The sequence below is a fragment of the Tinamus guttatus genome, unplaced genomic scaffold (assembly GCF_059628265.1).
Source record: "Tinamus guttatus ecotype Peru unplaced genomic scaffold, ASM5962826v1 Tinamus_guttatus_pri_ptg000150l, whole genome shotgun sequence".
Taxonomy (NCBI): domain Eukaryota; kingdom Metazoa; phylum Chordata; class Aves; order Tinamiformes; family Tinamidae; genus Tinamus; species Tinamus guttatus.
In genome coordinates this window covers 4915330-4932957 of record NW_028288684.1, presented here as the reverse complement: position 1 = coordinate 4932957, position 17628 = coordinate 4915330, and the positions used below count along the sequence as shown (strand labels likewise).

Genomic DNA, 17628 nt, shown 5'->3' with positions numbered 1-17628 from the left:
CTACACTCTGTTTGTCCTGGAAACCTATCAAGTCACTCCACCAGCCTTCCTCCTTGTCCCACTTTCTGAATATCCAGCTTTCTTTCTAATCAGCCTCACACTGTTCCTCATTTGCTCTTGTCTACTCAAGGTGTTGCTCCATGTTTATGGAATGTAGTTTTACTGGAAAAATTCCTTGGCCAAGGCCTTCAAAAGGAACTACTCATCCTGGGTAGATTTTCCATGACACTTTCAAAGCCCTGACTTCCTGGAAGTGCTGATTTCCTCAGGCTGAACATCAGATCTCTTCAAGGTATCTCATATGGGGCAATTAAAAATTGCAGAACTTAAACTGCACCTGACCTTTGAAAAAGGTTGGTCCTGCTTACGTTGCTGGTAGATTTTTTCTTCTTGTTCAATTGAACTCAGCTACAAAAACATGAAATTAAGGCAAAGCTGGGCTCTAAAGGAGATCTTTCCAAGCCATTTGACTCATGGAGGTCTTCTCTTCTGAACCATAACTCAGTGATTATCTATAATGTTCTGGATTTACACTTGTGTAGCTGAGATTAGAACTGGTTTAAAGCACCTTATATGTACTCTGTATTTGGATTGCAAAAGAACCAGAGATTCATGCATTTCTGTCTTTAAGATTTCCTCCCTTCATGTGCTGTGGAACTTACGACAAATAATAGAGTCACTGGTTCATAATATGTTACTAAACAAACAGATTGTATGATAAATTAGAAACAAACGGAGTTCTGAACATTCTGCTTTCAAACCACTAATAAGCCTGTATTGCTTTTAAAATAAACTTGTTCCAACTTTGCTCAGACTGGTGAAAGCTCACATTAAAGGATGCAATTCCGGTTGTGACACCTACGAATGTTTTGAAAATAGCCTTTTAAAATAGCGATTGTGATGTGAGGGATTACACGTTTCCAAAAGATTCCAAATGGGAAACAGACGTTGTGTCTCACTGGCCCGGGAATAGCTCAGCTGGGACACACGGCCACATCACAAACCTCCCTCTTGCTCTTGCTCTGCTCCTAATTGGCACCGTTGTTAACAGCATCATCAGGGAATTATTTACTGCAACCTGCAAGCCGAGGGGCTACTCCATAAATCTGCCATGTTCTTACACACTGTCCTAAACACCCGCTAGCACCTATTGCGAAGCACACAATGCCTGAGGCTGGTGAACTTCTAGACTGACCACAGATCCTGTACCAAGCACAGTAGCTATTTAAAGATAGATAATGAACAGTTGAGTGAAGAGGGAGCCTCAAAATGAACTTTAAAATATGCACTACAAAATTTGTATGGCCATTACCCTTGTTGCTTTGCTAAGGCAGTCAGGGAACAAAAATCAAGGCGCACAATTTGTATTACAATAAATACAGCATAAGTTCTAAATATGTGTAATTCAAAATCTGGAATCCCAGAATTATCTGGAAATACAAAAAGCAGAGCTAAGCAAATACATTTACGCAGGGTTTGGACATACTGACTGGCATTTGAAGCAGTACCTTTAAGCGTGTAAGTGCCACTGAAGTCAAGGCGGGCTTGTCAGCTCCATCTGCTGCTTTCCTTACTCAAGCAGGTATCTTACAATGATGGCACAAATGCTACGAGCAACTATCACTAAAATTAAACGCTGCAATGGTTGTCTCACTGATTTCCATATCAAATACACACAGGTGGCAGCTGAAGAGGTGGCTTTTTTCCCCCACCTGTCACTGACACAGACACATCTTTGGTGCTGTCACTTTGGGGAGGTTTATGGACAGAAATTAGCAGCACCTGAGGACAATTCATCCCACCTGTCTCAGGCACCCATTTAAGAAAGACAGGACTTGCCTCTGAACGTTATCATTTCTATCCTGATTGTGGAGAACCTAGCGACTCACTCAGTGCTTTTGGACGACATCCCTACTATACTCCTTGTTTATGTGTCAGGGCAGATAAATGTCACTTGTCTGTTATTTGTAACACAACTCAAGGCAGCGTGGTTCGAGCACAACATAATAGCTCTACATCCAGCAACAGAAACCTAAGTGGGAATGGAGTGAAGAGTCTTCTCTTGTGGATTTCTGTCTCTCTGTAGAACAATTTAGCTGACCTGGCTGCTACATTCCCCATCTTGGGCCTGGCCTTGATCTGTCTAGGAAAGTGTAAGTGTAAAGAGTGTTTCAACAGGGTTGAGAGACAGATAAAGAAGAAACTCTTCCCTATGAGGGTGACAGAGCACTGGGACAAGCTGCCCAAAGAGGTTGTGGAGTCTCCTTCTCTGGAGATCTTCCAAACTCGCCTGGATGCCACCCTGTGCCACGTGCTCTGGGTGTCCCTGCTGGAGCAGGGGGGCTGGACTAGATGATCTCTAGAGGTGCCTTCCAGCCTCAGCCATTCTGTGATTCTGTGATTAGTGGATGTGCTCATCACCTGTTACACACCTTGGACACGCCAGTGAAACGTTCCTATATTCTGCATTCACGTTTTCACTGGCAAGGCGATGTTTAGGATGTTGTTCTTGGAACTGGTGTGTTTGCTTCCATCGTTACACAAGCACGGTCTTCGTAGAGAAGGCCTCAGAACTGCTACATGCCAATGAGTCCAGCAGAGAATTAACTGCTAACTTTATAGAAGACAACTGACTGCACAACTTTTCTGCTTTACTATACTAAGATGAAAAGGACCAATTTACACAAGTTTTAGTTACTAATTATTTCCTACTTACTGTATTCTTCCTGACTGATTCTTCCACGTAGCTGTGTGGACATGTACCTTTTACTCAGGCATCTACTGGCAAAAATAATTCCGAGATGAGACTTCCGGCGTAAAACAATGCACTCTATTAAAGAAATAAGTCATGAAGCAGGAGCATCCATAAATAGAAAGATTTGTAAAAAGAAATAGGGGAAAGCATGTGGTTTGCAACATCTTTGCACTGTTTGCAGTAGCTAAATCTGGACCCAATTAATGACCTGTTTACTTTCAAAAATTTCAATAAAATGCCTTGGCAAAAACTTAATCTGTCTCTAGAGACTGCCTTATTTCCTTCCATATGTTGCCTGATCTGTCACAGCAATAAACTTATTCCCATTTTCAAGCCCGCTAACAACTGCACCTACTGATCCCTTCCATAAAAGAAGAGATAATTGTTCCAATGCTCTAAAAGTCATGATCCTTCCTAAGCGAAAGCAACATGAAGGAGCGAAAGAGTGAGGGCTCTGAATAGAAGCTTCTGTTGTGACCTAGAATCCAGAGATTTAAAATAGCTCTGTGCATTCTCGGGTTCCTACCTCGAATTCATCCCAGCTGTTTTATAATCCTTCTGCATTTGTTAGTTTCTTTAAAACGCTGCCATGCTGGGATTATCATATATGCCTTGGCTTGATAACACTTGTCCTGCTGTCCTTGCTGTTTGGGATGCATTCAAAGGAAACAGCTCAGGCAGTTTGATAATTACATATTTTTATGTTTCTTAAAAAGAAAAAACAAACAAACAAACAAACCAGATGTTTCAGAATCAATCTTACTTTCCAGTGTCCTTCTCTAAACTAGGTTCTAAAATGTATTTGGTATCTATTTGAATCCTATTAGGTATAATATCCTCAGCTTTCTTATATATATCAGAAATATGTATCTTCTGGTGCCTTCCTGTTTCTGATGAACTCTCAAGCATCCAAGTGCACTGATTTCAGAGATCAGATTTTTAAAAAGGAATATATTGCTGGTTTAGATGTTAGATGTAACAGCACAGCTTACGAGCCCTCCCAACTGCACTGAACACTTAACTATGGGTTGAAATTTATATTGTATGTAAGTGCTCTGCTGAATTAAGACCATAATAAAATCAGCAGCTTTGTTCTGAAATAAAAGCACTTGGAACTTTCCACCACGGTTATAGGAGAGCTCCTGTAATTCCCAAAATCTGCATTTGCCAAGTTGATGCATGAACATGTTTCTGGTTCTCGGTGAGCTAAAGCAACATTATTTTCAGTGGTGATGGAGTGAGTCAAACCAGCCTGATAAAAGCCATCATTATATCAGAATCCAGAGTGTTTCTGCTGATGTGGGAGGAGTTGCTCTGTATTTTGACTGGTGTAACTGGAAGAAAAACTTGGTCCTAGTCTTTAAGTGATTAGGAAGTTTTAGGTGTTCTTCCCAGGAAAGAAACTGGGCAAAAGCCAAACAGCCCAGCCCAGCCAAAAACCCAACATGTGGCAAAAATTAATATAAAGGTTCAGAGGACGAATGTCAAATTATGTATTTTAATTTTGATTACTGACATTTTGAAAGCTGATTGGGGCTTTTTGGTCATATAATTTCCTGGTCCGTTCAAAGGTAGCTGTTTAATGCCATATAGGGCTTTGGAAATCTTGACAGAGACAAATAATAGCAGATTTGGTGCAGATGAATGAAGTAATAAATGATCTGGAAAAGAAGAATCTGTTGCCATTTTTACCTTCCCATGACACCAGAAAGAGAGTGATATTCAGGTAAGTTTTAAAACTACAAATCACAGTCTGAAAAAAAAGAAAAAAAAAAAAAAAAGGGAAACCCTGTGTGCTCTGCACTGGCTCTCCTTGAACGGACATGATCTGGGTCACCGGCTCTAGCAACCTTCCTCCCTTCAGTTTTCTCACAACTCTACCAAATCCTCTAGTACTTGCCCATCTTGTATCATTTTGTTCTATTTCAGCTACTTTATTCAGAGAGCTAGCCTGAAGATGGGCCATTGCTTTCTCTTAGTGACTTCTGTAAATGGAAAACATTTTTGTTTCCTGAAAAGAGTAGTACCAGCTGTTGCTGAAAATCCTCAGTCCCTGCAACTATAATGATACCCACCCTCGAAAACCGTCTGTTCGCCATTCAAACCCACAGTACTTTAAAGATTCTTCTGTTTTGGGCCTCCAGACAGACAATTCTGTATTTGTTTCTGAAACACCATTTGCAAATTGGGATTGCTGCAAAATATTTGCTATAAAAGAGTGTGAATAGTCCATGGACTTTTCAGAATGCATCTGCTTGAGTCTATTAATGGCTGCATTCCCAGCTGTGGTCTTTGCAATGTCATAAATAAAAAAGGTTTCCTTCTTACTGCAAATCCAACGCTGAAATTCCCCTTTAAAACTGGCTGATCTAGCTAAAATCTGTTCTTATGTTAAAGAAACCTCTTAGCACAAGCAAAAGCAAAAATGCCTAAGAAGACAGAAAAGACTCAGTCTCAAATAATTTACAATATTCCTCTTGATAACCTATTAAATAGCATGCCATTCTGATGGGGGAAGAGGGGAGGGAGAGGAAGAGGAGGAGGAAGAGGTGCTTTTTCCGGAGTAATGTTATTTTCATTAAAAATAACCTAAGTGTGGCATGTAGAGAGAGATGCTCAGGCCCTCTCTCCGCCATGCAGTGAACCTAAAATAAACTCTAATATGTTTGCAACACACTTCTGGGACCCTTCGGCTATGATTCAGTTGCAAGTGGCTCCTAAATCTTTAGGAACATCTCTCCTCTCCTCTCCTCTCCTCTTTTCCTCATTACTAAGTATAAAAATTGAGTATTTTGACTAAGGAAGGTATCATTTGCAACACTGCAGTTTTTATTTAACTCCTTTGGCCTTCCCTCAAGCTACCATCTTCCTGGAACTGGCAGCAATCCCAATTTTCTTCCTAAACTGCAGTGACAGAAGGTCAAATACAAAAGCATTTCAGGCTCCTTTTAGGTCAGATTCAGACTTGCTCCTTAGCTTCCCGGGAGCACCAATGCAATTCATTTATCCCAAGCAACAGGAGAACCTGTTTTTCCTTGTTTTATCCTAGATCTGTGACAAGCAGAGTTATCAAAATATTGATGGAATTAAAGCTATTTTAGTGAACTTAATTTCTTTAGGTTCAGACTTCTGAAAATATTTACAGAAATGACCCTAAGATATTCCTGCAGTGCAGCCACATAGAGGCACGATCTAGAATTTGGGCAGTCTCGTACGTGAAGGGGATTCACAGAACTCTACCCACCTGACCACACGTTTGGCAAAGGCTCCTTTCACGGGCCAGGCCTGCGATGCCTCAGGGTCCTGACCCACTTCTGTGGCCAGCTGCATCCTTGGTGGCTCTCCCAGGTAACCCCCAACTTTGAAAAGCTGCTATATTCATCCTTAAAATCTTAGTGTGCAGACAGTCAAAATTTCCAAAGTTCTCAAGCCCAACACACTTAAAATGTTTTGCCCCGTATCAGCTCAGCTGAAAACATTCTGATGCAATCTAATCTCATAAACTCTTGAAAATAATATACTCAGGTCATTCACTCTCCTCAAACAAAGGAGAGTTTGCATGCCACCTTTCAGAGGACAGTCTGGGCAATAAGGCTAGAGAAACACTTGCAGTTTAAATATTTTTTTCAACTTAGCATATTTTTTTTAATGGTAAGAGCTTTGACAAAGATTAGGAATCAAATTGTTTCAGTTTAAAGAAACAGATTGATTTTGAGGTCTGGGGCCTCCTCTTGCACTATATTCCAGTAAGTTGCTGGCTCTGTAAACACCTCAGGACACTAAAGAATTCTGTGCACTTACTGTTCAACAGCACCAGAAAAAAAATCAGTATCGGAATGAAATTACCTGATGCAACAATTCACTCTGACCACTTTATATGCGGGAAATTATGTTTTAGCTTTGATTTGCACACTAGCTGCAAGCTTCTCATTTTTTTTCCTCCCGTGAAATCCAGACTACTTTCACTCTGCTAAATATATGCTCATTCTGCTAAATATATCCACGCAGAAGCGATGCCAGGACTGCAGGCCAAGCAATGCCGTGGTGCTTTGCCCACACTGTTGTAGGCAACCCGTGGAGGAGATGGGCTACATCCATGCTGGATCCTACCCGATCCCATTGGGATCCTTAACACTTACTAGTTGATGTGGTTTTCTTGCTTTAGGTGTCTGCAAAAAACACAAGTCCCTCGGGCAGTGGTTTTTATAGCACTAAAACGAGGGCAGATGTTGGGCTGCCTTTGGGCATGGGGAGATATTTGATTCAGTGTAGTGAGCTGGGCACACTAATTCTAGTGGCATTAGATATGCTTAAGGCCTGCTGCAAAAGTACAGAAATTGGATGGATGGTAATCTGTACTTGATGGACTCCGTGTGCCTTGAATATTTCACTGTCTTAATAAAGCTGGATATTTGTATCCAACAACTACATGGTATTTGTGTCATGTATTTTGCGGGGCATAACACATGCACACACGGATTCATGTGACTGCGTGTAAATTAGTGCCCTCTACTGGAAAGCCTGGCAGAATATTTCACAGGCAACTCTTGACTAAATTAACTCAAATGGCCTTTGAGTTTGGCGTTTGGGGAACCAGCTACTGTGCAATGCTCATGTTCCTGCTTGTACAACAGCCTCTTACAGCACGTGTGTCTATATGTGTCCACCCTGAGCCTACTTGCAGCACATGCTGCATCAAGATGGTTTTGCTGCCAAAACCTTTTCTGTTAGGAAACATAAACAGGACTGGCAAAAGAGACACTAAAGCACTAGCTTTCCTTTACTACAGTAACGCAAAGAACACCAAGTGTTCTTAAGGATGCTCTAGTGCCAGGGGAGGAGCCTCTTGCACTATCACTTATTTTTAACCTTGTAATAGTCAAAAGAAGTCATCGCACGTTCTGTATTACTTGAAGATAACATCCCCCAAAGTAATTTTTAACTAGTAAGACAGGTACCACTCCTCCAAACTCAAGAGACCAGCTTAAACCTATGACATTTTATAAAACATACAGATTTTCTTGTTTCATTCAAAGAAAAATTCATTTCAAAATTGAGACTTACACTAACCAACACTGATTCCTTAAATTAAAAATCACATCCTACTGCAGTTTGGAAAGCAGGAGAGTAGCAGTCCAGTTTTCAAGGCCTTACTGAATGCAAGAATTTCCTCTGCTTAGGAATTTCCTGGCCAGCCACCAATGAGGCTGTTCTGATGCAGATTAGCAGGGTGTTCACTTGAGAGCTAGAAGTTTATTGCACTGCTCCATATAGACGTTCTGGCAGAGCTATATTATAAATAAATTCAGTTGCATGGGGATATGAAAAGTGGATTAGAAAGTCACACCAGTAAATACAAAAATACCCAATAGGAAATTACTGAGAACCAAAGCATACAATTATGATTTTCAGGAATGGAAGATACATAATTTAACATTCCATGACTGATATTAAGAAGCAATCTTGGAATGGAAAAATGTCATTACAGTTTAATGTCAGATAGGTAAGTTAATAGCTACACCAGTCCCTATGAGCTCCAGTATTTCACAGAAAAATATGACTGCCAGTAAACACATCCATCTAAAGATATAGGAACTTATACAACATGGTATTTTATATTCTGCTTCTGGGAAAATACTACTGTATTTGTTTCAAATATGATCCGATCTGCAAGCCTCAGCAATAATCACAGTGCTTACAGGAATCCTCTGTAGAAGTTTACGGACACAGAATCAGCATTCCCGTCTTCAGGCAGCAAATACCTACAGGTGGAAAGAACTGGGACATGTATGTATATGGACAGAAATAAGGAGAAATATTTATCTTCTGAGAACTGAAAGAACCCAGTGGATGCTCAAGCAGCCATATGAAATCAGGAGCAAAAATATAAAAACTAAACAAAACAAAAGATGTACAAGGACAAGCAGGAGCTTTCCAGAAAAAAAAATATGGGTGTATTGTAAAGATCAATGTGCCTGTAAATTAACAGCAAAGCTACAGCAAGAATAAGATTTATCAAGGAGCTTTTATAAATAACTCTCATGTAGAAAGTGACTAATCCAAATGCTATCTGTTCCTATTATCACAACTTTTTGTTGTGATGGTTTACCATCTTATCAGCAGAGCTTCTTACAGGGTTTGTATCTCACACTGCTTGGAAATTAAGTAATCAAAACTGAATTTCTCTTAGGGAAAGAAAAGTTTCTGGTATAGTTCTCTGATAGAACTTGTTCAAACACCGAAAATATGTATTCTTGTAAAAGCAAAAGTTGCATTTTCTTGTCACTTTCAGAGCCTGTGCAACACTTCCCAGAGTTACTCCCCATGATGCTACATGGGAAAACGAGAAAATCACAAGAATTTTGAGGCAGTGAGGAGTCCTCCACCACCCCCCTCCTCAGCCTCACAGCAATACAGAAAGGCTTGTGAGGACGAGCATATTGGTAGGTTGGTAACTGCATTTCTGCAATGAACTTTTTGTTCCCAAGGGCCATGAGAACCCAGCAGTAACAGAGCTGACAATGGTGCCATTTTGCTGGCACTGCCCCCTTTTCAGATTCAAACTGCTGGTCCTCAGGGAGCATCTAGGGAAGGAGAACTAAATTACAGAATATGGATATAATGTGTGTGTAAAGAAAAAAATCTCTATATTTTTTAAATTCACCTTTAAAAAAGTCCTAACATTAATGTAGAATATATAGCATAACTACTATAATTAGTGAGATGAGTAAGACTAATTTCTCAATCAGTATAATTTTTTTATAACCAGTCATAAGTCTTTCTCTTTCTTCCCTGCAGCACTCCATCCTGAATAAAGAAAATCCTTCATAAGGTTCCTCTGTGACAAAAGGCAGTCTTTTCCCATTGAGGGGCTAGGGGAAGGGGGAATTCACACATAGATGTCTTATCTGCACACCTTGAAATGGCATCTTATACTCTCTGGTGCCAGGAAAACAAGAGTATGCCTGCCGAACACAAGATTTTACACATGTATCTCTCATAATCCCTAATGAAAATGGGCCTTGAAAAATTATATTAAAAAAAAAAAAAGTGTTTTACTGGACTGCTTTAATTAGACTAACTTGCTAAGGTCGCACTGTACAAAAGGGTCTTAATTAAGAATAAATCTCTATAAGGATAGTAAGATGCAGCAGACAAGGTTCACCTTATGTCAGGATTGCTCAGGAGTCCTTCCCAAGAGACTTGGGAGCCAGGTATGCTCATTTCCTTTGGGTTTCATGATAGATACATCACACAGCAGAAATTAGGAGCTTCAAGGGGGATAAATTATGCATAAACAAGTTGCCTAATGACGTTTGAAAAAATGCTCAAGTTTAATTAAAATCTAAAAACTATGGGGTACCCATAGCACTTCAAGCTTCCTTAATTAGACTTCAGAAATAGACTTGGTCTCGGTTTCACACCCACGCAACCCAAATGCTAAAATTCATGTCATGGTGGCTGGCTCTGCGGCTGGGTCTGCTAGTTGAAGAGCCACTTGCTCTTCCAAATCCCGCAGGATCAACGCACCCCAGCTGGGTGCCAGGGCCTGGGTTTGCAAACACGAACCCAGGTCTGATCCTTCGCACTCAATAGCAGCAACACAACCCACAAACAAACCACAGGTTCCTTCACAGCAGAGAAGGGGCATTGCCTTGATATCCCTGCCAAATTCTGAGCTCAGTGGTAACTGCTTTCTGCCTTACAACACCTTCCTGTGTCTTCAACAGGACAAATTATTCTCCTCTTTCCAGCCTACTTCAGCTAACACTCACTTCCAACTCCGACATCAACGCATTTCGATCAGAGTTGAAGAAATATCGGTAGCTGCAAAAGAGTATAAAAAGTATAAAAAAAAGTATAAAATTTTCTGAGTAGTTAAGGATACTTAAACACTAAGTTTTTCCCTTTCACTTAAGAATCCCAATTCTGGCTGCAAAACTTAATTGCCCAGTCTAAACTTGACTTTGCCAAAGGCCCGATTCATGATTCTGGTTTGACTTTTGATGCTGCAGGCCCTCCATTTCCAAGCTAAAATTAAGCCATGATATGTTGTCCCATTGCAAATCTTAATGCTGTATCACTGAGAAACACTAGTGCTTCATCCTTTGAAATGTAAAACTGTAATTTCACAATGAAGGAAAGTCACTGTAGCATCAAGATGCCTTTTAGTCAAGCACTGAAAAAAACTGCCCAAATTTGTTAATTTACAGATCTTTGAAAATGGCACTTGGAGCAAAGCACTGGAAACTTGTTGCCAAAATCCACTTGTGTAGAAGCTGGCCAAACCCAAGAAGCCCAGGCCCAAAAAATCCCTCCCCAAAATGACACCAAAGTAGTTGCTTCAGAGTGCAGAGAGAGAGTGAGTCTGGGAGAGGGCCTGTCCCACATGCACTGCTAATGATCAGGACATCACATGCATTTCCATAGGATCCCATTTCCATATGGGGATGTCCATCCTCATGATGCCCTGGGATCTAGCAATGCATCTCATTATTTCAGCCAGTGATTCTCTAACTCCTGTGGCAAAGGGTGGGAGACTGAGCGGAGGAAAAGAAAGCAGTTTGTGAGATTGTGCCAAGAAAACAGCGCCCTAGGAGCTGAGCTCTATCCCTGCCTCGCTGGTGCTGAGCAAGGCTCTGCACACACGCTGCAGCAGATGGCCAGTAATTGCAAGTTACTTATTTCCTCAGCGTCCGACGGGTAGAGCCGGGAAGCGGATTTGCAGGAGGGAAGCTCCTCTGCAGCCAGAGTCACCCAGAGCAGCAATTTGAAGAGCCAAGCGTTACACAAGGAGCAAAAAAAGTGAGGATTCACGTTCTAACTCAAAGTTACTGATGCTCCTGAGTTCAGTCTCACTGTTGACTATCTGTAAAACGGGAACAATGTGAGCTCGCAGCTATTAGGGATACATTTAAAACATTAATGGTATGAAGTACTCACACACAGCGCTCAGACACGCCGTAGAAAAGCACCTGAAGAAATATGAAATTCTGAACTCGGTCCAGGATTCAGGAAGGCAATGGGGATCTTATCAACACATCCTTATGCACTGAAGGAGGCAGAAAAAATCAGTGGGGAAATAAAACAGGGTGCAATCACGTTGCTGAAGGACAAAACTACACTGCAAGGGGACTGAACAACGCGATAACCTTTCCTCTGGCCTTCCCTGACTGTGAAGCACCAACCTTCAAAACTTGAGGTTATTTTAGTATATATTTTGCAATATATAATAACTAACAATGCCAGAGAATGGGTGGCACTCTTCGGTTACAGACAATGGAAATAACAACTATAGCTTGTTGTGCTTTACTATGACAGGCGATCATGATTTGAGCAGGGATCTCAGAAACACCTTATAGTTATTACTTTTAAAGAATCTGTTAAATATGTAAGTCGAATTCCTAAACCAGTGGATTCCAGTAACTACCTCGTGGCTCAGAACCACACCACCACTGAGAAGCGATGTATTATATGATATTTCTGATCAATAAAGCCCCACCCCCACAATGGAGTTAAAATCCAACTTTGCTTCATGATCAGTTCTTTCAGTGTGTTGAAATCAGATCCTCCATCATGGCCTAAATTACTCTATTCTGCTACCAGAAAAAAGCCCCCAAAACTCAGTTCACTGGGGATTTCTTTAAAAATGCAGTCAATGAGGATTAGGAGTGAGGATTAGGAGTGAGGATTAGGAGTGAGGATGAGTGCACTAGAAACATTTTAACTTCTTAATTTATTTTTCCAATCTGGAACTGACACAAAAATAAGCAGGCTAGAAAAGGAATTAATAAATTTAAACTTAATAAATTTTAACTCAACGTAAACTCTAACTTAAAATGCAAGCATATCAAGAACATAACCGGAGTAAAAGCTACCGCTGCAAAAAGTATAAAAAGCACAGAAAAACTAAGACTGGCATTTTTGTCACCGCAGTGGGTACGCTCAATTATCAAAAAAAAAAAAAAAAAAAAGAATCCAGGTCAGTGAAAGAGGGGGATGATTAAGAGCTGCTGGGCACCCCAGGGCTCAGCTCTCTTGCTCTGGCCAAGGTTCAGCTCCTCGCACCAGCTCATGGACCCACAGCCCTGCCGTGTCCGCGTGGGAAAACGGGAGCTGCTCCTTCCTCCAGTGCATGGACCATGAATGCAGACGAACTTCCCAAGGAAATCTGCAGAAAGCCCCGAGCAGCCTGGTGCTGCCCTGCGCTGGGGAGGCTGGAGCAGAGAGCTTCCAGGGACCTGTCCAACCCGAATGATTTCGCAAAATAAGCAATGGGTGCCTTGTGCTTACTTTCTCTACGGGGATATGTTAGGCAACTGGTGTCTGAAACCTAAACAAATAGACAAAAATGTAAAGTAGGCTGAAAGAGTAATTGGGTAAAGAGCCGGCAAAGCAGTCATCACAGTCACCATTTGATCATAAGCTTTCGCTTGGCATGAAGGGTGGAATATGACAGCAGACTGACAGTTAAAACTGCTTTTCCTCTGTCATTCTTCTTAAACACCAGTTAACAGTCACACTGTGCTCTGACTGTCATTCAGGGCTGAACCACAAGTGCCAGCCTTGGGAGGAAGGGGAGCTGTACACCTACCCATCAGGGAGATGTGATTTACTGCGATGGGAAAGAAGCCGGCAATCAGCAGGTAATGACACACTTAACCCAGCGTCAAATCCATGACTTCGCACGAGCGAAAGCTGGGAAGAAGAGGCACGGAAACGTGCACTGCAGCTACACAGGCCAGTGAGATAAATAAGTATATAAACAAGGATTGAAATCCCAGAGACGTAAAAGCATTGGAACAACAGATCATCTTTGGACTCAGCAGATGGTATTTGTACACATTTTACACATTTGCTTAGGCTGTCAGATAACTCAATTAAGGAGCACCTAAATCACAACCTCACCAGCATGTTACGAATCGCATTTATATTGCAGCAGAACTTAAACCCAGGACTTCAGTATTCTATCCACCTTAACTAAGAAGTCAGACTCCATCAATTTTAATCCACAGGCACTTCAAGAACTTGGCTACAGCTTCGTGGCAGCCCGCCCAGGTCCTTTGCTCAATCAAGCAATAGTTGTCTTTGACCGAAAAAGAAAAAAATAGCGAACAGTATCTTGCTGAATGTCTGCTTGCATTTATTTTTAATATAGGAATAAGTAGATTACGTGTGAAGACAGATTCATATTTTGGGTAACCATAACATCACCAAATTAGCGGGCTTGGCAGTTCATTATGGAAGCTCCCCACTTTAATTTTTGAAAAATTACTGTGCAATTTATACCCATTACTTTAATTGCATGCACACATGAACGCCTGCGCCGCACACACAGGTTGGGCACGTCCGTTACACGCAGTTCACCTCAACGCTACTCCATCGCGCCACGACGCCCTAGCAAGGTCACCGAGCCAGCTCACCGAGCCGCCAACACCGCTGCAGGGGCAGGCGGCGGGACCCGGCGCTGGCAAAAGAGCCTTCTTCGCACATGGTCCTGCCCATAAATCTTGGTGCATCTCCCCAGCACCTCTCTGTCCCGGGGTGAAGCCTGCGCGCGAGGACGGGAGGAAGGCGCCGAGCGCCCCGTTCTCCCCGCGGCGACCTCCTGGGCTCCATCCACCCGAGGCCGGTCACGCCGCAGCGGCCACATTTGCTGCCATGAAGCTACGGGGGGAAAAGTGCTTGACGTGAAGCAAAACTTTATTCACTTATTCCCCCCCGAGGAGCTGGGGTCCTCCTCGAGGGGGATTCCCGCACGACCCCTCGCGCGCAGCCCCGCGGCAGGTGGCGGCGCGGCGGCACTGACCTGCGAGGCGCCGCTCCCGGACGTTCCTCCAGAGCAGCTCCCAGGCTCTGGCCGTGGAGTCGCGCAGCTGCTCGCTGAGCGACCTCCGCAGCTGCGGCTTGGCGGCGGCGCGGCGCCCGCTGCTGCTGCTGCGGCTGCTCATGCTCGGCCGCCCCGCATGCCGCCCCGCGCGGCCCCGCTCAGCGCCGCCGCCGGCGGCTCCCCTGGCCGGCGACGCGCGGCTTCGGCGGCGGCCACATGGGGCCGCGGGGCAGCCCCGCCGCGCCGAGCGGCGCCGCGTCACGGCCGCTCGGGCGGCCCCTCCACCTGAGCGCCGCCCTGCGCGCCCTCCTCGCCCGCGGCCGCGGCGCCGCCGGCGCCCGCAGGGTGCCCCCGCGCCCGCCCCTTCCCCGCCGCGGGGCGGCGGCCGCCACCTGGGGTGCCCCGGGCCGACCCGGCCCCTGGGGAAATGGCGGCCCCTGCCCTCGCGGCGCCGCCGGCCCGGGGAGCCCGCGGGCGTCTTAGGGGCGGCCGCTTGGGAGCCGGCCGGGTCGCGGGGCAGGACGGCCGCCTCGCAGGGGAGGCTTTGCCCTACGGACACAGAAATGGACGCAGAAACAGATGTTTCAGCCCTGCTCCACCACATCATCCTGCTCACGACACCCTCTCCCCCATTGCTCTTCTGCCCCATTCCTGCCATGTTCATCCTTCTTTCCAGATCTCCTCACACTCTCCAACCCCCTCCTGACGCTTCTCAAAACTGAACTCCGGGCAGTCCACAAGAAAAAGGCGACTTGAGTTCCCCTGTCCCTTCGGCAGCCAGAGGCACCGTGAGAGCCCTTGCCCCATTTCCGAGACGAAGGCTGGGCCTCTGCTCGCTCAGGGAGGTGCTGTGGTATCTAGTGCCCTTCCCTACCAGGCTGCCCCACTGGGTGGTTTGCAGCAGAGACCGGAGAGTTTTACTAGTAGAGAAGGGCAATGGGGACTTCTTCAGTTCATTGAGTCATGAACCATAATTTCTTGTTGTCAGGAAATGTCAATTAAGTGTGCGCCATATACCAAAGCAGCTGAACAGCCTGGTGAGCCTGTTGTGCTAAGCATTATAGCTATCCCTGTCTTGCTTAAGTTTAAAAAGAGGCTGTAATATGAGGAAGAACTGAGGAAGAATATGAGGGAAGAATAAGAAAGTACGAAGGAATATGAGAATATCAGGAAGAATATGCGGAATATGAGGAAAAACTTCTTTCCTGTGAGGGTGACAGAGCCCTGGAACAGGCTGCCCAGAGAGGTTGTGGCATCTCCTTCTCTGGACATCTTCGAAACCCGCCTGGATGCCACCCTGTGCCATGTGCCCTGCTGGAGCAGGAGGGGTTGGACTAGATGATCTCTACAGGTCTCTTCCAACCTCATCCATTCTGTGATTCTGTAACGCCACCAATACTCAATACACCAATAAAAGCCAACAAACAGATGTATTCCAGGTTACCACTCAGTTTTCATAACTTTGTGTGCTCACTCAATTTTGTGTGAATTTGTAAAGAAGTTTTTTAATGTCTCCACTGTTCAAATACTCAAGATTCGTCTTAATCTAGCACATTTTATCTGACACGATGGAGACGATACACTTAAAAAGTACAAAACTTGTAAACATTTTTTACAACAATTCTCCTTCTGCAATTTTAACTGCATTGACTTGCAACTGAGAGACTCTAAGGAAGGAAGGGACATCTTCTAGTGCCAGATGCACTCATGGTCTGGAAGGACATCAAGACTGTGCAAATGTTCCCATATCCCATGTTCTAGAGCTGATCCTAATGGGAGGGGAGACCCCTTTGGTCTCCTGCTTGTTTGTGGTCATATTTCTGTTTCATGCTTGTTTCTGTGTCCGTTTGGGAACACGACTGACATTAGCAATTCATTTCTAATATGGGAAAGTTCACAAGTAGAGATCTGTAAAGATCATCAGTGTCACAGTCTACATGTGAAATCGTGGCACCAGTTTTGAAGGGTTTGTATCGTACTGCTGTGTCATTTCTCTCAAATGCAGGTCAGTGTCAGTCAGTAGTGTAACCTTCAACAGTGCTCTTCTGGCAGCAACATTTAATGTGCTGTATGTCTTCATTTCTTTCTGTGATGGCCAGAATACAATAACAGATGTTCTCTTCCCTGTAGACCACTTATTTATTTATTTACTTTTTTTTTTATTTCTGAAATTCTTTATATTATCTTCCAGATAATCTTTATGGTCATTTTGCTATTCAAGTTAAATCAAGTTTTTCCTTTATTTTTGATTTAGTGTACCGAGCCATGAAATATGTTCAGAGATGCTTATTAATCTATAACATATTTTAAAAAATGGTGTAAGGAAGGAGAGGACCATTCTACAAAGGCAAGTAGGAGAGATGCAGAGGAACATGTTAAAACTAAGTTTGGGAAAAATAACTTTCCCTTAATGCTTAAAAAAAAATCTGTTGGAGGACACGATTTGATCTATCAATCAATCAGCTTCATTTAATGTTGTTTTAAGATGTTGTTTTAAGATGTTATTTTAAGTTATGCAGTATGTTCCTGACCTAACAGGTTTAATGGAAACAACTTTTAACAATGCAAATCAAATTGACAGGAATTAGCAATTGGCAATATCTTATTTTCTCTTAGCAACCGGCAGGTCACTAAGATGAACTCCAGTGACCTGAATGCCTTGGATAACCAGCAGCTGGACGGAGCTGGCAAGACCAGTGCAAACCCAGGGGTGGGCACTGACAAGAACCGGACTAGTTTCAGGGACTTGTCATTACTGTGGAAAACAAGATCCAGGAGCAAGGCCAGATACTGTAGTTTTTCTCCCCACAGAGAACAGTACAATGGGAGCAGCGAGAATATATCCCATGCCACCCATTCCTATTTTATGCCTTTAATGATAGCCAACTGTTTGGAAGTCCAGTTGTCAATACAGGTATTTTTGATGGTAACCGTTACAGTAAAAGGTGTCCTACATAACCTGCTCAGATAAAGGTGTGTGTTAGAGACCATTCACAGGTCAAAGATGTTCCACTTCCTTTTGGGATGTTAGAAAACATGACTC

General features: G+C 43.4%; 1 protein-coding gene across 1 annotated transcript in view; it reads right to left on the bottom strand.

The window, feature by feature from the left end:
• Positions 1 to 14582, bottom strand: part of STARD13 (StAR related lipid transfer domain containing 13) — a 138745-nt gene extending 124163 nt beyond the window's left edge. Inside the window, exon 1 of the mRNA XM_088522218.1 lies at positions 14565 to 14582. The gene's annotated coding sequence lies outside the window, so the exon portion shown is untranslated. The remainder of the gene's footprint in view (positions 1 to 14564) is intronic.
• Between the last annotated feature and the right edge of the window lie 3046 nt (positions 14583 to 17628).